The following is an 8,311-nucleotide window of genomic DNA, read 5'->3' as shown; positions in this document are numbered from 1 at the left end:
AACAGCTAAAGCATTAAGCAGATTTGTGCAATGAATTAGGTTATTTTTAGGGAAATATTTATCTCGTTGAGACTCTGGGTTAAATTTAGCTGTGGATAGGTAACTCACATTTGCTGTCATCCTTAGTTTCCCAAAAGGAGTTTTCTGAACTCCTGGTGAATACCACAACCGATATTCCTGGTTCATTCGCTGCATTCACGACACTGGATGTATGGAAGGAGCAGAGCGTGGGTTTGGGGAGGGTCCGCAGAAAAGCGGGAGAGGGAAAGCCAGTGGGGGGCAGCTGACCTGCACCAGCTCCTGCCGCAGAGCCAAACTGCCCGCAAGCAGCCCCTTCGGGAGCCTGGGCTGCCGGGGACAGGCGGGGACGGGGAGGAAACTTCCCCCATGTGTATTTTTAAGGATCAAACTGACGGCGCGGTCCCTGCAGGAGACGCCCCCGAGCCACCGCAGCCTCTCCTGCTTTTGAACCCGGTTGTTGCGGTTCGAGCCCGGTTTTCCGCAGGAAAGGAGCCAAGCGTCCCCGCGCCGCCCGCCGCTGCCCGGAGCTCCCACGCGTGGGCGGCTCCATCCTCGGAAAACGGTACCCGCAGCCGTAAAGACGCGATGTTCCTGTAAGGGATGGGCGAAAGCCGGGGCTACGCTACCCCGGGGCAGGGGTAGGCGGTGCCGCCGCCCCGTCAACTCGCGAGGGGCTGAGCAGGGGCCGGGAGAGCCGGGGATGGAGCTGGCACAGCAGGCGGGCTCGTAAGGAGCCTGGTCTGGAGAAGGAACACGTATGAGGGGGTCCTTATGGGATAACTTGTGTTCCCGAAGGACGGCTACAGAACCGTGTCCTGCCTGCTTTGTGCCCGCGTATCGCGGGGGTCTCAGCATCCTTCCGGATCATCCGGCCGGAGTGCCGGGCTCCCTCGCAGCCCAGGGAGACTCCTGCCTGCCCGAGAAACTCCCAAATCTCTTGTAGGCCCTTCCCTTAAGGCATGGTTCATTAATACACAAAGTAACACCGAACAAAGCTTTTTCCTCAGACCAAACAGTCGACACAGCCATTGGGCTTTCCCTTTGCACCCCTCTCTGCTTAGAAAAAGGCTACGCTCCTTCCCCTGCACCCACCCCCTCGGAAGAGGCTGGGAGGCGGGCGGCTTAACCCTTCCCTGCCTTCTCCATCCCTGGAAACTTTCATAAAATACCAGGGCCTCTGATCGCCTGGCTTAGTTACACCCGTGAATGAGGAAAGTAAATGATCCACTCATTGGGGAAGGGTTTTTTACTAAGACGCAGATGAAAAATTCCTGCTCTGAGTTCGTTGTGTTGATCTGTATTTATTGGTAACTTGACTGCCTAAATAACAGTATATAAATGCACATCATTAATACCTAAGAGGTCTTATAACAGGACTCACACCTTGCGTGCTTCTGATTTCTAATACTTACAGGATCCTACAAAAAAGGCATTTGGAAAACCAACCACATTTTCCCAGTACTACTTACTTTTGTTCTGGGAACTAAAGGAAAAATTCAGTGACAGCTACATTAGTTAAAACCAAAGAATAACTGGGTAAATGTAGAGCTGTCCCTCTTGGCAGCTAATAGAGTCAGACATTCATGTAAACAGCTATGAATCTTACTGTGAGGATGTTTCCATGGGGCAAAAAAAAGGAGGTTGCAAGAAGGCAGGAAAAAACCCTGTCCCACATAAACCAGAGAAAATGCACTTTTTTCCCCCTCTAGTGCTCATTTGAAAATCAGTATGTTTCATTTTGTTAAAAAAGGAGAAGATGTCAGTTGCTGTGAGCCCAAGGTGTGATCTGTGAGCTCCAGGGTGGCATTTTAAAACAGAAGATGTAATCAAAATCTGTGTATTTGCCAAGTACTGGCACTCAAATTTCACAAGGTGGTTTTCTTTTCAGTACAAAGTGCATCAATATATTTCCCTCTCTGTAAAATACCTGGGGTACTTAGAGCACCAGGGATTTTTAAAGTCTAATTGATATTTAGGTTGACCAAGAGCTGTCTGGAGATATTTTCATTAACATTTTTGTTTGACTAGGCTGAAAAAGGGTTAAAAGTAACTATAGTCTCACAGTCAACAGAAAGCTATTGAAATGTTTGATTATCCCTGCAGCAAAGGAAAGAGGATAGTAATACAACAGCAACCTCTCTTGGGGTAAAGTCAAGATTTAATAACCCAGGACCAAAGCAATTGTTCAAATCAAGCAAAAGGAAGCTCAAAATATTTTCGAGTACAATCTATTTCATTGTGTTTGTTTTGATCAAGATGCCCTCAGATAAATAGTCCTCTTCCACGGAAGGCAATAGAAATGTCACCATTGACTCCAGGGAGATCAGGATTGATGCCTGGACATCATGTGGGAACATTAATTTAATATTCAACAAAATAGTGCAGTTAAAGAGCCAATATTAACTGTCCATTCTCCCCTTGTTTTGCCTGATTTTTTTTTTATTATTGCTATTTAATCAAATCCCTGTCCTAGAATTCAGTGATGGAAAAGATCCAGCAGATAGAGCAATCGTACTTCCTTTGAATGTACTGTTTCTTTCTGAGTTTTTTACTGATGTCTCATGAGCGCAATTTTTAAATGTCCCAGGTGATAAGGGCTCCTTAAAGAGCCTTGCTGCATGTTGTAATGGATCTCTGACTATGATCAAATCCTGCTGTTTCTTGCTATGCAGGAAGTCTTTCCAAATTAGTCTAACACCAAGGCCGAGCACTGTGACTAATAGGCATAACTGCACTGTTCATGCTATCTGTAAGGCAGGTTCAGCAGGGAAAATATCAGCACCGAGAATGTGCTTGTTATTCCATGGATAAGGGGTGAACTCCTCAAGGGAAAAAAAAAAAAAAAAAAAGACAAGAGCATGGATTTGAGACTTTACACCTGAACATAAATAATAATGCAAAGATGCTTTGCTCCGGAGGTCCTTTGTCAGTAACAGCTCCAGATACACTGAAGGAAAATAAAAAACTGAACAGCAGCCTCAGGGGAGGGTACCCGTGCTTCTTGTTTCACATGCTTCTTGACCTGTCACTGAGTTTGGACTAAACAGAAGAAACTGTGACCCTCAAGTGTTCAATTCTATGAATCTACAAAAATACATTTTGTTCAAGATTGGCCATTAGATTTCACCCAATAACTTGTGTCTGACAAAAGCATAATTTCCAGGAAGGTTTAAAACTGGCAATAACAGTGAATTAGCCATTTCCCTGAGCAGCATCCTACAAATGTGTCCTTTCCTCACACATGAATTTGTCTTGCTCCAGTTTCTAGCTATTTGCTTAGACTATTCCTTTCCCCAGTAGGTTAAAGAGAGCTTCTACACCTCATATTTCCACTTCTTGATGGTATTTCCTGCTGTAATCCAGTCCCTTAAGAAATTATATGCTCCAATATATGCATCTTGTACAGTGTTTTTGAGTTTCAAACCGTAAGGCTGGGAGGGGACGGTTTCTTATCCATGTTCTTCAAAATTTCAATACCTCTTAAAAAATGAGAGTGCAACAGGACATTGTTATTCTGCCTGGCTGTAAAGTTGAAGGACTGGCTTGTATGGGAAAAATAGGAGAAAAAGGATAAACTGAGCATCAGTCAGAGAAAGATCCCAGAAGCCTTTTGCTGAAGATGAAGTTTTATTTTGTCGGATGCTCACAGAGAATTTGTTGTTATGTCTTTGAATAAATATTGCTGTAAACTTTCTCATTTTCTTCCTAATACTGGCTTTCAAGATGTAAAGAAAAAATATTCTTAAAGAGCAAAGAAAATTTCTGAAGTCCGTTTGCAAGAAAGTCAGGAGTCCTTAGTAAGACACAAAAGAAACCTATTGCAGACCCCTCTCTGTGATGCCTTGTGGATGGTGGGTGGGAGAGCTGTAGACTAGCCTGCCTGGGCAGCTGTGGCCAAAGCTGTACCCTGAGAAGTTCCAAGGGACAGGGAGGTCCTCAGGACTGGAGGGGCCTCCAGGGGTTCCTTGAGATCCTGGTGACAGAAGCTGTGGGTTAACCTGTCCAGCAGCACCCCAGTGATCGTGGGTCCATAGGTGGATCATTGGAAGGGAAATCGCACCTGAAAAATTAATGTAAACTTCCTTCCCAGTTTAAACCAGACTGGTTGCCAGCGTGTGGTTCTTATTCAGATTTCACTGCTGGGAAACTATTAATCTCTACAGTCATGTCCATTTACTGTGACACTTGTTTTAGCCCCGGACAAAGAATGTGTTTGATAAAATGAGGGCAATATCTTTTTCGTTTATAGAGGCAATTAGCTACACACTCTCTGTTGTCAGAGCGACACAGCATCAATCACGGGCAGAGATCGGTTTCTTTAAAAGTTAAATTTCCTGCTGTTGGCCCTGCCAGTGTGTTAGTCACATGTATTATGTTTACTTTGGGGAGGAAAATGTGTTTCATTCTGTCAAGGGGAACAAAATGCTTTGGATGAGGGCTTCTTTGTCAAGGGAAGACAGAATATGCTGATGCTTCAGATAAAAAGGGGAGATAAGGTACCTGATTTGCTGCTGCCGCTTTAATCGCAGTTATTATGGCTTATTGTGACACGGTCCGCTGAAGTCTATGGGATTGTTGCCTTCTCATGGCACATCTTAGCCCTTCAGGATTTTACAGTCACCCGCTCCAACACTAAACCGCCGTGTGCTATTTTTGATTCAGTTGTGTGTGAACCCTGGGGTGAAATACCTCTTCCCCCCTCCAGCATTTGGGTCTCTTGGGTAATTTCGCGGGGTGCAGATTTTTGCCTATATTTCCAAGCTTGCAGCTTTTCCCTTCATGAAAGCCTACCAGCAAGCTAAACACATAAACGCTAAATTTTGGGGATCTTCTCTGACCGAGTGAGCCCCAGCGCTAACTTCTTGGCCAATCCGCGGAAACTTCAAAACCAAAAAACCAGGCGGCGAAGCGTGGAGGACATGACAGTCCCTTCCTCGCCTTGTTTCAGAGCTCGGCTGGGCTATTGCGCTCCGAGCAGCCGGCGGGGCAGGTCGTGGCCGCGCCGGGCAGCGCCAGCCGCCCATCCTCAGCTCCTCTTCACGGGGAGGAGGGACGGAAGGGGGGCGCAGGAAACTGATTTGATTTTGGAAACACTTCACTGCTATTCCGGCCGGCTCGGTGTAGGCTCGGGGTCTCCAACCACCGTGAGGGCGCGGACGCTGGGCGGTGGAGCCACCCCGCCGCTACCGCCGTGCGCGGAGCTCACAAATCACCGCTTAAAAACACGAGCGGGAAACCTCGTCGTGCTTAATAGCCTGTGTGGGGTAGCTCTAGTGCAGATTTGTCTTCATTAGTTTCCGTCACCACCAGCCCCCCAAAAAACCCATCCCCCGTCTGGAAACGTAATTCTGCCCTGAATTTTCAGCGCAACGATCGCGCTCTCGCGCAACCGAGAGGCATCCCCCGGCACCCCTCCTGCCTTTTAGGCTTCATTTCGGACGGTAAAAGAGGTGTGGATGGGGTGTCCCGGAGAGGTTCGCCGGTGTCCCTCGCCCCGCCGAGGCGTCCGAGAAGCCGGAGCGGAGCTGCGAGGCCCGGCCGGCCCCGCCGCGGCACCGCGCCCTGCGCGATGAGGCCCCTCGGGGGCTCAGCGCCGGCGCTTCTCTGGGAGGACCCTCGGCGCTGGCGCTGCGCCTTCTCCGTAACCCCAAGAGCCAGAGTAAAATCATTGCTCGATGAGGCTCGTGGATGGGAAAGGGTCCACAGAGAAGCACGCACGCCGGCGCCTCTATCCCCCGTTGCCCCGGGGATGGCGAGACGGAGCCGCCGGGCCTTTGTGGGGAGCTGCAAAACACCGTGTAAAGGGAGAATAAGGGAGAATTGCCCCCCCGGCTTTGGTTTGTTTGTTTGTTTGTTTTTGTTTTTAATTCATCTCTTCTAAATTAAGTTTATTTGGTTCGCTCTAAGGAGGAGTGTCTCAGGGCATGGAGAGGACGCTCCGCGGCAACAGCCTGCCGGGAACGTCCCGTCCGACACCCACGAAGGCTCGTCCCGCGGCCCCGGCGCCCTGCTCGGCTCCACTCCGCCTCCCACGAAATGGAGCTGCCGCCGTGGCCCTGTGCACGGGGGGAGTAGGGAGCCTTGGGAGAGCCTCTGCCCTAAGAGTCGAGTCATCCTTCGCTAAAACTGCTCGGGATTGGCAGGAACTCTGAGCGTCTCACCCGTAGGGCAGGACCACTTGAATGGGCGCTACTTCTCTTTTCCCTCTTTCCCTTTTTTTTTTTTCTCCGACCCCCAGTCGGGGCCAGTGCTCCCAGGCGAACAGGGAACCCAGTGCAGCCGCCGGTTCCGCTGGATGATGCGTGGGCACCGAAGCCTGTCAGTACCCCGGGAGGAGCGGGGTGCTCCCCGACAGGAAACAAAGCACGAAGGGGCGGGGGCCGTGGGGACCGAGGGTCGGCCCGTTAGCAGAGCCTCGGCCGTCGGGGAGGCCGGTGTGGTCCGGGTGGATGCACCGGTACCTCCCTCGAGGATGCCCCCGCCGCAGTCGGCAGCGGTGTCTGCCCCGACACCGCTGTCCCCGGCAAACCCACTCAGCGCGGTACGGGCCGCGTGTCTCGCGGGGAAAATCACGCCCGCGGGAGCACTGCGCGCTTCACTGACATGCATCGTAAACAGTGAGATGCCTTCACGGGAGCGGGAGTCATGGACTGAGACGGCGGCAGCACCGACGGTGTTTCCGGACGCGGGCCGGGGTAGTCCCGTCGGGCGGGACGGAGGGGCGGCCGCCGCCGCCGCCCCATCCGTTCCACCTTAAGAGCTCCTGCCCCTTTAAGGGGCGGTGCCGCCGCTGAGGCGCCGCCGCGCCGCCGTGGCCCTGCAGGGGGCGCTGCCGTCCCGCGTTTGGCGGGGCCGCGGCCCGGGCTCGGCGGGGCGGCCCCTCCCGGCCCCGCGGCCCCGCGGCCCGGCCCGCCCGGCACCCCCGGCCGCCCCCACCGCCGCCTTTGTTCCCCCGGCGGCCGGGGACGCTGCGCTCCACTGGGAGCTCCCGCTGGGCCCCCGCGCAGGTGCGGGGCCGGGACCGCCGCTGCCTCCCCGCCGAGCGCAATGTGCCCGCCGCGGCCCCGCTGCCCCGCAGCCCCGGTCTGTCGCCGCCGTGCCCGGGGATGCGCTGGCGGACGGGAGCGCCCCCGGTTTCCCTTCTCCCGGCCGATGTGCCGCAACACGCGGGGCTCGGCCGGGCCCGGGTTTGCAGCTCCGCGGGGCCTCCTGCGCGCTCCGTCCCGCTCCTCCCTCCAGGGGGCACCGGAGGAGGACACGGGAGAAGCGGGGAGGCTCCCCCAGCCCCGGATCGGCGTTGCACGTTACCGGCGCCCTGCCTTTGTTCGGACTCCCCGATCAGTTCAATCGCCTGTCCCTCGTAATTCGAAATACAATTAGAATGATTTTTGCTTAAGAGCCCAAATAAATTAAAATAATCCTAATTTTAATATGACGTGACACCTATTTTTTTCCCAAGAATGGTGAGAATAAAGCAGTCGTTAATTAAAGCCAAGATGTCTCTGTATAAAGATTATATCTGGATGTGCGGCGGCTGCGAGTCACTGGCCGCATTAGCAAATGTATAATAGAACATTTAGATAATCATTGGGTTTGCCTGTGTGTCTGTGTTTTAAGCTGAAAGCACTACATTCTTTTGGTGGGATTGCCAGGGTCCTAATTATTTGTATTTCTGGTCAGAGAATGAATAAATCCGTCATATTGTGCAAAGCAATAACTACTCAGCAATCTTCAACTTTGATAACTGATCGAAAATTTGTTAACAGGGCAACCTCTCCTTGCAGCCACATTGAGAATGGCATTGGTTAACCGTCTCATCCTGTATCGCAACCCCGTGAGCATTTATTTTCTCAAAGATAGGAAGGAGCCAACACAGCTCTAAGGCACGCTGGCCCTGTGCTGGACCCAAGGACTGTGTTTTCGGTGCCAGGAAGAGGAGATTGGTCTGAAGATGGTCAAATTGTGATGACCACTGGCTAAGGCTGCTCCACCGGGAAAGGTCGGTCACCGGCTTTCAGAGACTTTGCCCTACTCTGGCACACACCCTGCCTACTTTTTCCTTTTATTCCCAATTTTGTGAGAAATGGACTTTGTTCAGAAAGAGTCGGTCTTCCGAACAGACTCCCATACCACCCCTCTCCTGACTCTCCAGGCTGATTTGAACACATTTTTCCTTACCCTTTTACTTGTCCCCTTTTCTTTCCCCCTCATCCTTACTGCACTTTTCCTGAGAATCTGAGATATAAAACGCGTAGCAAAGGAGAATGGAATCATACCTAATTATTTATTC

This window comes from Corvus cornix, chromosome 2 (assembly GCF_000738735.6).
Source record: "Corvus cornix cornix isolate S_Up_H32 chromosome 2, ASM73873v5, whole genome shotgun sequence".
Taxonomy (NCBI): domain Eukaryota; kingdom Metazoa; phylum Chordata; class Aves; order Passeriformes; family Corvidae; genus Corvus; species Corvus cornix.
Note: the sequence above shows the minus strand (reverse complement) of the source record.